Raw genomic sequence first — 13,241 nt, 5'->3', positions numbered from 1 at the left:
ACAACAGAATTGATTCCTCCATCAAGCCAGGGAGTGTCTTGTGCACATAAAAAACAATCGCTATAAAAATCTGCAATATAGCAGCACCGCAATCGCTGAACCACGAGAGATTACCATACAGCAAAAAAAAATAAAAATAAATTGCATGGTTTCCACAAGTATCACTGGGAGGTGATGTAGCGCAGGTATCACAAATATTTTTTTTTAAACTCAGAGCTACTTTGGTACTGATTGATGTGAATGGCTACCGGTTTCCACACACTTCTGAAATCACAAATCTCAAATCACAAATTAATTTCAATAAAAATATTCATCACCATAATTTCAACAATGATTTAACAAGGTAGGAAACAGATAAATATAAAAAAGCAACACTTGATTTCTATAAATCTATGCAAGTGTTTCCATTCTCAAACTATCCATGCATCCATCCATCCATTTTCTTTACCGCTTATCCTCACTAGGGACGCGGGCTGCTGGAGCCTATCCCAGCTATCTTCGGGCGGGAGGCAGGCTACACCCTGAACCGGTCGCCAGCCAATCGCAGGGCACATACAACCCCAATTCCAATGAAGTTGGGACGTTGTGTTAAACATAAATAAAAACAATACAATGATTTGCAAATCATGTTCAACCTATATTTAATTGAATACACTACAAAGACAAGATATTTAATAGTTAAACGGCTAAACTTTGTTTTTAGCAAATAATCATTAACTTGCAACACGTTCCAAAAAAGCTGTGACAGGGTCATGTTTACCACTGTGTTACATCACCTTTTCTTTTAACAACATTCAATAAATGTTTGGGAACCGAGGACACTAATTGTTGAAGCTTTGTAGGTGCAATTCTTTCCCATTCTTGCTTGATGTACACCGTCAGCTGTTCAACAGTCCCGGGTCTCCGTTGTCGTATTTTACGCTTCATAATGCACCTCACATTTTCAGTGGGAGACAGGTGTCAAAGGTCATCCTTGTGACCTTTGATGTTGAGAGTCTGCAATTTGTGTTGCAGCACTTCTTCAGTCCAAAAGAAGTACAATTCAAGGCTGATTCCTGTTTAAATCACAGTAAACGGACCAAATGCAGCCAGCCTGACACATAAAGGCCTGTAGTGTTGCAGCACTTCTTCAGTCCAAAAGAAGTACAATTCAAGGCTGATTCGTGTTTAAATCACAGTAAACGGCCCAAATGCAGCCAGCCTGACACATAATGGCCCTGTACACAAAGCCAATGGATGGGAGAGAGGAAACATCAAAGAGGGATGGTACACTTTAAACAGTGATATTTAGCTATGTGTGCGAGACATAACCACAACTCAGTGATACGGTATGTCTGTGAGATTGTATAGGTACAGTATATTTCATAAACCCATTAAAGAAGAAGCCCAAAGGAAGGAAGGCAGATGTATGAAAGTGGAAAAGTGCTCACATCAAAAAGGCATTAGCTGAGCCAATGGTCCCTCCTGAAGAAAATAGTAGCAGGTAGTCAGTCTATTGTATTGGCCAGGAAAAGGTCTTGTGAGGTGGGACTGATCAAAGATATGCAAGGAGGGTGGGAGAGTCCATTAAGTGGCATCATGAAACAATGCAGTGATCAATTCCTCCACTGAGCCCATGAGTTCAAAGGAAAATAAAATGTGTCAACCAAAAACAGCTGTTGCTGGAGTGTTCTAAATGTCTGGCTACATTGTCTTGCTGTGAAGTGTTTTGTTTTGAGACAACAGAGTAAGTCAGACATATCTAAAATGCAGCTTGATAACAGTTCAAAAATTAATCAACTGGTGATAGCATTTAAGAACCAAAAAGATTTTCCAATTTGGACAAACTGTACTGTAATGTTTCTCCAACAGCAGCAACATAATAGGTTGCTTTACATTTTGATAGAATTTAAGAACCAGAGATTTTCCGATTTGGACAAATTGTACTGTAATGTGTGCCCAACAGCAGCAACATCAAAAGGTTTATTTACATTTAACAATGTGTATTAACCCAATAATGTGCATTTTATGTCAGTATGTTTTGAGTTAGTTGGCAAATTAGCAGAAAAACATTCTGAATATCATTTTGTTTCTATGGAAACAGACAAACTCACATTAACGCAAATATTGTGTTAAGTGTTCCAGAGGTTGCCTCCCATTAACACCAACTCAACTGTTACCAAAATATTCACACATGCACATTTGCCACATTACACTCAAGTATGTCCGTTCCAGCTTTGCAGCCCAACCATAATCTGGCAATCAGTACAGACCTTAAAGGGGTAATGATTTCAGCCATTTAATCCAGACCTCATTGTTTCTGTGGTTTTAACTACTTTCCACTTGGCAAGAAAGGCCATTTACAGCAGTTGGAAAATCTGGATTCAGAATTTTGAGAGGGACCAATACAGATGGTCACAGATAGCAGAAAAAGGCTTATCAGGAACTTGCACAGCAGGCAAGGCATGACTCTGATGAGTATTTTTGTGGAGTCTCTGCTAAACAAATGCACTTCGTGGGAATCCATGCATTCAAAGGTTTATGTCTCAACTGCAGTGAATGTTTACGCAACACTGAAGATAAATGGGGAGAGGGCTTCAGAGCTGCAATATTGTGATATGAACATGGTGTCCTGAGTTGCACTTATGGATTTTGGTAATTCCACAGACGGAAGACAATTATTGCAGTTAAACTAGAGCAACGACCCATGACACAAGCATTTATTCAAGCATAGAGGACGTTAGACATTACCATATTTTGTTTTTGCCTCAGCAACAGGATTGATTGAGAAAATGAGACTGAATTTGTCCTCTAAGAATAGTTCTGTTCTGTATACAATAAGGCTGGACGGAAGTAAGTGAAATGCATAGTCAAAATAGGATTACAGGCTTAAATGCATTCATATCAAACTACATGTTGTTTTATGTTTGCTCCTCAATGTGTCCATCATAAAATATTTCAGCTAAAATGTCTATTCCCATTCATTCTTTTTTTTTACGCATAATTTCTGTAAAGTTGCATGTTATCTTTGAGGCTCTGTGGCTTTTACCCAATTACTTCCCATACGCCAAATATGTTAAATTTGGACTTTCAATATTGTCTATGGGTGTGAACAGGACCATGGCTGTTCCAGTCAATCACATGCCTGTGAACAGACATGTTGTGCAAGGGCGTAACTCACGTCTTGTAAATGACAGTTCAAATAGGCTGCAGCACAGGATAAGCCGTGTCGATACTGGATGGTTAAGTAACCATTATGGTTATATGTCTGGCGTAAAAATGCTGGAGTGGTGGCAAACCACGTCTATTAGAAAAAACTCATTTCAAAGCACTGTCAAAAGTTAAAATAAAGCTCCCTTTTCAGCAACCAAGCTTCCAATTTTCCACAAACTACTGGTCTCATTCCTCTTGTGTCTTTCAATCTTAAATACACAAACAGTATATTATCCAGCCTGGCGAAGAGACCATGATTTAGACATTAACTTGTGTTGTCAGAACCAAGTAGATGAGCTGACAATATTCACAAGGCTCTAACTCTTAAATTCAAGTTTTTATATTCATGCATGTAGTAGTAACTGTCTGTCAACTCGAGCATTTTTATCCGGTTGTTAGCTGTTCCTGCTTGAGACTCCAGACTGAGGTATGTGCACTACTCGAGGAACTCAGATATACCAGGGCTTCATAGATAAATTCCCATTTCCTGTACATTGCAGAAATGAGTGAATAGACTGGTTGCGGTTTTCTCCATGGATCCACCTTCATTGTTTGTGTGTAATGCTACACTTGGGATGAGGCACCGGCGCGCAAGCGTTATTCATTCTTATTCTGGACACGGAGGGGCTGAACATATCCCACGGTGGGAGGGACTCTTCAAATGTCTCCAATAACACCAGAAAGTCACAAGTTGCTTTCAAAAGAGTTGCGAAATGCATCAGAATACTTGCTAGTAAATACAGCGACAAAGTCACTAAAATGGCAACACAGTTTTAATTAATGAATTCATTCATTGCGTTAAATACGATAGTAAACAATTAGAATTTGAAACTGTATTACTAACCTTTTGAAATGTTACCAATGTTTATCGGTAAACAGATTCATCCCTAGTCCACAGTGAGATACCGACAGACATGAATAACAATATAAATAAACCACAGCATTTTATGAGTCACACCTAATGTGAAACCTCTGCTACAAAAATAAATTTGGGATGTAACCAACAAATCACATAAACATGAGTTTGAACGCCCATAAGTTTTGGAGTTGATGAAGGTGAAATGAGTTTATAGTTATGGCAGAACTGCTGCAGGACTGTCAACTCACGGTTCGATGAGAACCCTCCCTGCAGCAAGGTATTTATGAGGCATAAATTGGATGGTGCAGGCAGCAAAAGACAACATGCACACAAATATACAAAACAAAAATATAAACCCTACGCTTTAGGTTTTGCTCTCATTTTTCATGAGTTGAGCTCAAAGATCCCAGACTTTTGTAAAAACACAAAATACCTATTTCTTCAAATATTGTTCACAAATCTGTCTAAAATCTGTGTTATCGAGCACTTCTCAGGTGTGACACATGAAGATGTTGATTAGACATTAGGCATGATTATTCCACTGGTGTGCAGTAGGCTGCCCACAATAAAAGGCCACTATAAAATGGGCGGCAGTATTTTATTGTACACCTGTGCCATAATAATCCGACTGTCTAATCACCGTCTTGATATGTCACACCTCTGAGGTGAATGGATAATCTCAACAAAGGACAAGAGCTCACTAACAGATTTAGACAGATTTGTGAACAATATTGATGGAAAAAGGCTATTTGTGTATGTAAAAAAAAAAAAAAAAAAAAAAGCCTTAGATATTTGAGTTTAGCTCATGAAAAATGGGAGCAAAAACAAGTGTTGTGTTTAATATTTATGCTCAGTGTACATAGGTCCTTCTTATACAAATTGCGGGTTGTAACTATTCTAACTTCGACAAAGGCTTTTATGTTTGAGAGGGGTACGTTCCATCCTTCATGTGCTTCATTATTCCCTCTTATATAACGGCAACGAGGCCAATGACTTGTTCAAACCAAACCATTCATGTGTGTTACCAACATGGCTGTTGAAGTGTTTTCCCCCTTCACATACACTTAAAAGGAAGACCCTGAGCTCTATGAATGTTTATAAAATGTCCAGTAGAATGACGGCAATTTAATTAAAATGTTCAAGTTATTTAATTTCAGTCACGCAATTCAGGTACATCATTTGGCCCAGGACTTTATATTTTAATAAAACTATACAGTCCCCTCCAAAGGTATTGGAACGGCAAGGTCAATTCCTTTGTTTTTGTTGTATACTGAAGACATTTGGGTTTCAGATCACCAGATGATCAGAATTCTATCTTTCATTTCATGGTATTTACATCTAGATGTGTTAAGCAACTTATGACGGAGCACCTTTTGTTTGAACCCACTCACTTTTCAATTGGGCAAAAGTATTGGAACATGTGACTGATGCGTGTTTCTAGTTGCTCAGGTGTTGCCTTTTACATTGATTGCTTAAACATTAGATAGTGCTTGTTTTTGGCTTTGAGTTTCACCTGTGAAAACTGCATTTGCTGTTAAGCAAACATGAAGACCACAGAGCTGTCTATGGGAGAAAAGCAAACAATTTTGAAGCTTAGAGAATAGGGAAAATCAATCAGCGCTATTGCACAAACATTGGGCATAGCAAATACAATAATTTAGAATGTCCTGAAAAAGAACGAAACTACTGGTGTACTGAGCAACGGAAATGGAACATGTGGGCCACAGGTATTAAAATCAGTTCATGACAGAAACATAGTGAGGACTGTGAAGAAACACCCAAACACAACAGTCAGTGACATCACGGCCAACCTCCACAGGGCAGGGGTGAAGGTATCACAATCGACTTATCAAAGAAGACTTCGAAAGACGAAATATACAGGCCATACCGCAAGATGCAAACCACTCATCAGCAAAAATTATTTGAAAGGCCAGATTGGATTTAGTAAAGTACAGAGATGAGCAACAAAGGTTGTGGAACAAAGTTTTTGGGACAAATGAGACCAAAATTAACTTCTACCTAAGTGATGGAAAGGATCTACTTATGATCCAAAACACACAAGACACACATCCAAACTAATCGGGAGAAGCTTCATCATGCAAGAAGACAATGACCCAAAACACACTGCCAACACAACAAAGGACTTCATCAGGGGAAAAAAGTTAAAGGTCTTTGATTGGCCAAGTCAATCCCCGGACCTTAACCCAACAAAGCATTCATTTTACGCCCTGAAGAGGAAACTGAAGGGAGAAACCTCCAGAATCAAACAAGAACTGAAAGAGGCTACAGTAAAGGCCTGAAAAAGCATTTCAAATGTAGAATGCAACAGTCGGGTGAAGTCAAAGGGTCATAGGCTGGATGCAGTTATGGCAAGTAAGGGTTATGCCACCAAATATTAAATGTTATTTTATTCACTTTAAGTTCATTTAATAATGTCTGTTCCAATACATTTGCTCACTTGAAAAGTGAGCAAACAAAAGGTGCTCTGTCCTGAGTTGTTTAATACATCTAGATGTAAATACAATGAAATAATAGCTGGAATTCTGAACTTTTGTCTCATATTCATCTTTTGATCTGAAACCTAAATGTCGTTCATATACAACAAAGACAAAGGAATTGACCTTGCCGTTCCAATACTTTTGGAGGGGACTGTGTCAGTCAGAGGGCTATAATGTCCCGTTTTCAGTAAATAACTATACTGAAAAGCGAATGACTGTAAACCAAGTACAAAAATTATTGCTCTAAAATTTTATAAAACTTGAACGATTGCATAATTATGCTGTGATTTGATATGTTATCTAGTGATTACAAGTAAGTACTCCAAAGGGAATGCTAGTTATGCACTTCCTCTGACCTACTTAAGTTAAAGATTCATCCTCAGAGACAATATAAAGGTGCAATATTGTACCGAAAACAAGTTTAGGTTTTACTAGGTGTTTCATTTGATTTAACAAAAAAACATCAGTAATGAGAACAGGCATAATTGACTGCCAAATGGGAGTCGGAAACAACGTTTTATGATCAGTTCACTGGACATCAAAGGTTGGCCCATTAGAGTCATATTAACAGTTGAGGGATTATCTCATTCAAACATGTTGTAGACTCTCATGCAGATGCCTTAATGAGTTCATCCTCATTAGTGAAGGAATTCAACTGCATTCATTGCTATTTAGCCTGTCAGAGAAAGTGTGTGTGCTAATGTCCGTGTGTTTTGTGTGTTCAGGGCATGCGGTGGGAGGAAGGGGCATCGAAGAAGGAGGGCAAGCTAAACTGAGATGGAGGAAATTGAAGCGGGTCAGGCAGGAAGCTGGGTTCATGACAAGCCAGGCAGCCCTGTCACATGGGCACAAAGTGTGTCATTACGTTTGATATGACAAGGGATAATGGAAGATTTCTATCTTGAACAGCCCAGTAAAACACACTTCCAAACCAACGCAGGTAAATAATTTGCGATTCTGGAGCATTAGACAAATTAGATTTTGAAAACCACAGACAACTGTGTGTGTGTGTGTGTCATCATTTTTAATCAGAATCATCTTTATTTGCCAAGTATGTCCAAAAAACACAAGGAATTTGTCTCCAGTAGTTGTAGCCGCTCTAGTACAACAACAGACAGTCAATTGACAGAGAACACTTTTGAGACATAAAGACATTGAGAAAAACAGTCACCGGTCCAAATTGTTTTTGTTTTTTTGTGACAATGTTGTCCTCTTGGACTTAGAGCAGTTTTAATGACTAATATAGCAATAGTCCGGTGCAATGACCATTGTGCAAAGGGTACCAAGACTTCAAGGAGTGTATGCAGTTTAAAGTGACTAGTAGCGCGATAATCTGGGACAATGTTGATTGTGCAAATGTTGCAGATACTCCTCAGTCAGTGTGCAAGTGGTGCAGATGCTACTCTGCCATGAGTGGCCAGTATTGGTCAATAACAGATATGCAAATAGTGCAGCGTGGCGAGACTACTACAGTGAGTGCACGAGTAATGTATAATTGGCCCCACAGAAATGTGACAACAAACTCAAGTCGAAAAATTGGCAGCATGTTGTAAGAGAATTGTAGTTTAGGTGTTTAAGAAGTTGATCGCAAGAGGGAAGAAGCTGTTGGAATGTCTGCTAGTTCGAGTTTGCATTGATCGGTAGCGCCTACCTGAGGGAAGGATCTGGAAGAGCTGGTGACCGGGATGTGGATAGTCCAAGAGGATTTTGCACAATCTTGTCTTAGTTCTGGCATCATGCAAGTCCTCAAGGGTGGGTAGGGGGTACCGACAATCCTTTCAGCAGTTTTGATTGTCCGTTGCAGTCGGAGTTTGTCCTGTTTTGTAGCAGCACCAAACCAGACTGTGATGGAAGAACACAGAACTGCCTCAGCAGCCCCTGTGGCAGGCCGTGCTTCCTCAGAAACCGCAGGAAGTATATCCTCTACTGGGCCTTTTTGAGGACGGAGTTGATGTTGATCGCCCACTTCAGGTCCTGAGAGACTGTAAATCCCAGGAACTTGAAGGTCTTGACGGTTGACACAAGGTAGCTGGAGGGGCAGCTGTGGCGAAGGATGCCTCCTGAAGTCCACCATCATCTCTACAGTCTTGAGCGTGTTCAGCTCCAGGTCGTGTCGGCCACACCACCGCTCCAGCCGCTTCACTTCCTGTCGATATGCAGATTCCTCAGAGTCTTTGATGAGGCCAATGACAGTGGTGTCATTGCAAACTTCATGAGTTTGACAGCCCGGTGCGTTGAGGTGCAGTCGTTGTGTAGAGAGAGAAAGAGCAGCGGAGAGAGGACACAACCTTGGGGTGCCCCAGTGCTGATGCAGCCTGTGGATGAGGTGGCCTCCCCCAGCCTCACCTGCTGTGTCCTGCCCGTTAGAAAGCTGTAAATCCACTGGCAGATGGCAGGCGAGACGCACAGTTGGAGTAGCTTGGAGGAAAGGAGTTTAGGGATGATGGTGTTGAACGCTGAGCTGAAGTCCATGAACAGGATCCTCGCATAGGTCCCTGCACTGTCGAGGTGTTCTAGGATGAAGTGCAGTCCCATGTTGACTGCATCATCCGCAGACCTGTTTGCTCGGTAAGCAAACTGTAGGGGGTTCAGCAAGGGACCTGCGACACTCTTGAGGTGGTCCAGCATGAGACGTTCAAAGGATTTCATGACCTCAGATGTCAAGGCGACAGACAGGCCTGTCGTCATTTAGACCCGAGATTGTAGGTTTCTTGGGGACTGGAATGTTGGTAGATAGTTTGAAACAGGATGGTACTTCGCACAGTTCCAGAGATCTATTGAAGAGCTGTGTGAAGACTGGCGCGAGCTGGTCCGCGCAGACTTTGAAGCAGGATGGGGACACATGGTCTGGGCCTGCCGCTTTTTAGTCTTTTGTTTTTTGTAGATGCGTCTCAAACCTGTTCGTGGATGGTTAACGCAGAAGTCAAAGGTGTGATTGTGGTCGGTAGTGTGGCCGGGTGGGTGTGGGGTGTGAAAGTGTCCTTTTCAAATCTGCATTAGAAGGTATTCAAGTCGTTGGCTAGTGTGCTATTGTTCTCAGCTTGGGGTGATCGTTGTTTGTAATTGGTCAGCAATTGGAATGCATGCCAGACTGATTTAGAGTCGTTAGCGCGAATCTGTTTTTCCAATTTTGCTGCATAGTTTCTCTTTGCAATGTTAATTTCTTTAGTTAGCTGGTTCCTCGTGAGATTACACACGGCTCCGTCCCCGCTCAGATATGCACTCTCCTTAGCTTGGGGAAGTTGCTTAAGTTTGGCAGTGAACCATGGCTTGTTGTTATTGAATGTGCGAAATGACTTTGTTGGTACACACACACATCTTCGCAGAAACTAACATAGGAAGTGACAGTGTCCGTATATTCATCCAGACTGCCAGATGAATTTTCGAAGATACGCCAGTCTGTGCAGTCTAAACAGCTTTGAAGTTCTCTTTGCTTCATTGGTCCACTTTTTCACTGTTTTCACTGGAGGCTTCAAGCATTTAAGTTCTTACCTGTATGTTGGTATTAAGTGAATTAAGCAGTGATCAGACGAGCCCAGTGCTGCACGAGGTATGGCATGGTATGTGTTATTTAGCGTAGTATAGCAGTGGTCTAAAATGTTATTTTCCCTGGTAGGACAGTCAATGTGCTGCTTGCATTTAGGGAGTTCGTGATTGAGTTTAGCTTTGTTAAAATTCCCGAGAATAAAGAGGGGTGAGTCTGGGTGTTTTTTTTCAATTTCGTTTACTTGTTCGGCGAGCATTAGCAGTGCGGGGTTCGTGTTAGCTTGAGGCGGAATGTAGACACCGGTGAGAATCAATGATGCTCACGAGGCGAGTAAAATGGCTTACAGTTCAAAAACAGCGACTCGAAATGGGGGCTGCAGTGTGTGCTGAGCCACGTGACGTCCGTACAACATTTTTTATTGATATAGAAGCATAACCCGCCGCCTATTGTTTTCCCCGATTATTCCATGTCGCGGTCTGCCCGGTGAGGATGGAAGCCGGGAAGCATGACGGCGCATCGGGGACACGTTCACAAAGCCAAGTCTCCATAAAGCACATGGCAGCGGAACGTCCAAAGTCTTTACTTGGTGGATCGACGGAAACACCAATCTGTACCCTCTCTTGCAGAGCTTCACTTTTAGTAGAAGAAGAATCACCTTTATTGTCATGAACATGAATGCATCCACATAAAATTTGTTCTATGCATTTTACCCATCACTGTGAACACATACACATGTTAGTGGAACACACTGGAGCAGGGGGCAGCTGAAGCGCCCAGGGAACGTTTCGGGGTATCAATGTCTTGCTCAAGGACACCACAGCCGTGAGTCCGGGGGATGTTGGCGGATGGTCCAGTCGGGGTCTTGAACCTAGGTCCCCCATGGTGGCAGGTGATGGTCTCAACCATTGGGCCATGGCTGCCCAATTGGATGGCGGCTCGCTTCCCTCTGTGGCTCAGTCTCTATGCCCCAAAGACCGCAGTCGTTGCTCCGGTGAGTAGCTCAGGGAAAAAACTGAGCAGATTTGCGAAAGTTGGTGAAAGAAAGTCCGGAGTAGCGTCCTTGGTGTTTAGCAAGTCTCCCCTTGTGTAAGTGAGTAATGCCTTCTTCTGTCTTCTGATATTAATCTGCTCTCAGGAAATTATAAATTTTTCAATAAAATCCTTCTTAAAACAAATAACTACAAATTATTAAAACACATTTTACAACCCCAATTCCAATGAAGTTGGGACATTGTGTTAAACATAAAACATAAAAACAGAATACAATGATTTGCAAATCATGTTCAACCTATAGTTAATTGAATACACTACAAAGACAAGATATTTAGTGTTCAAACTGAAACTTTATTTTTTTGAGCAAATAATCATTAACTTGGAATTTTATGGCTGCAACACATTCCAACAAAGCTGGGACAGGGTCATGTTGACCACTGTGTTGCATCACCTTTTCCTGTAACAACATTCAATAAACGTTTGGGAACTGAGGACACTAATTGTTGAAGCTTTGTAGGTGGAATTCTTTCCCATTCTTGCTTGATGTACAGCTTCAGCTGTTCAACAGTCCGGTGTGTCCGTTGTCGTATTTTACGCTTCATAATGGGCCACACATTTTCAATGGGAGACAGGTCTGGACTGCAGGCAGGCCAATCTAGTACCTACACTCTTTTGCTACGAAGCCACACTGTTGTAACACGTGCAGAATGTGGTTTGGCATTGTCTTGCTAAAATAACCAGGGGCGTCCATGAAAAAGACGTTGCTTGGATGGCAACATATGTTTCTCCAAAACCTGTATGTACCTTTCAGCATTAATGGTGCCTTCACAGATGTGTAAGTTACCCATGCCATTGGCACCAACACAGCCCCATACCATCACAGATGCTGGCTTTTGATCTTTGCGTCCATAACAGTCCGGATGGTTCTTTTCCTCTTTGCCCCGAAGGACACGACGTCCACAATTTCCAAAAACAAATTGAAATGTGGACTCGCCGGACCACAGTACACTTTTCCACTTTGCATCAGTCCATCTTAGATGAGCTCGGGGCCCAGAGAGAGGCGTTTCTGTGTGTTTTTGATAAATGGCCTTTGCTTTGCATAGTAAAGTTTCAAGTTGCACCTACGGATGTTGCGCCGAACTGTATTTACTGACATTGGTTTTCTGAAGTGTTCATGAGCCCATGTGGTGATATCCTTTACACATTGATGTTGGTTTTTGATGCAGTGCCGACTGGGGGATCCAAGGTCACGGCCATTCAATGTTGGTTTTCGGCCTTGCCACTTACATGCAATGATTTCTCCAGATTCGCTGAACCTTTTGATGATATTATGGACCGTAGATGATGAATTCCCTAAATTCCTTATAATTGTACGCTGAGGAACATTGTCCTTAAAATGTTTGACTATTTTCTCACGCACTTCTTCACAAAGAGGTGAACCGCGCTCCATCTTTTCTTGTGAATGACTGAGCAATTCAGGGAAGCTCCTTTTATACCCAATCATGGCACCCACCTGTTCCCAATTAGCCTGTTCACCAGTGAGATGTTCCTAACAGGTGTTTGATGAGCATTCCTCAACTTCCTCAGTCTTTTTTGCCACCTGTCCCAGCTTTTTTGGAACGTGTTGCAGCCATAAAATTCTAAGTTAATGATTATTTGCTCAAAACAAATTTTATCAGTTTGAACTTTAAATATCTTGTCTTTGTAGTGTAATCAGTTCAATATAGGTTGAACATGATTTGCAAATCATTGTATTCTGTTTTTATTTAGGTTTAACACAACGTCCCAACTTAATTGGAATTGGGGTTATATCGTAATTTATATATCGTAATTTCTCGTGTATAATACACATTTTTTCCCCAAAAAAATTGTCAAAAGTCAATAGTGTGCATTATACATCGGTATAGGGGCAAATGGAAAAAACTTTCACATTTTATAAATGTATGCCACCATCTATCCATCCATCCATTTTCTACCGCTTATCCGAGGTCGGGTCGCGGGGGCAGTAGCTTTAGCAGGGACTTCCCTCTCCCCAGCCACTTCATCCATCTCTTCCGGGGGGATCCCGAGGCGTTCCCAGGCTAGCCGAAGGATGTAGTCTCTCCAGCGTGTCCTGGGTCGTCCCCGGGGTCTTCTCCCGGTGGGTGGTGCCCAGAACACCTCACCAGGGAGGCGTCCGGGAGGCATCCGAATCAGATTCCCCAGCCACATC

General features: G+C 41.6%; 1 protein-coding gene across 4 annotated transcripts in view; it reads right to left on the bottom strand.

Moving 5' to 3' along the window:
• The window catches only part of furina (furin (paired basic amino acid cleaving enzyme) a), a 92,064-nt gene that overhangs the window by 50,002 nt on the left and 28,821 nt on the right, over positions 1-13,241 (bottom strand). The window lies entirely within an intron of this gene.

Source organism: Phycodurus eques, chromosome 2 (assembly GCF_024500275.1).
Source record: "Phycodurus eques isolate BA_2022a chromosome 2, UOR_Pequ_1.1, whole genome shotgun sequence".
NCBI classification, from domain to species: domain Eukaryota; kingdom Metazoa; phylum Chordata; class Actinopteri; order Syngnathiformes; family Syngnathidae; genus Phycodurus; species Phycodurus eques.
The sequence above is the reverse complement of the archived record's forward strand: the minus strand, read 5'-3'. Positions and strand labels throughout refer to the sequence as shown.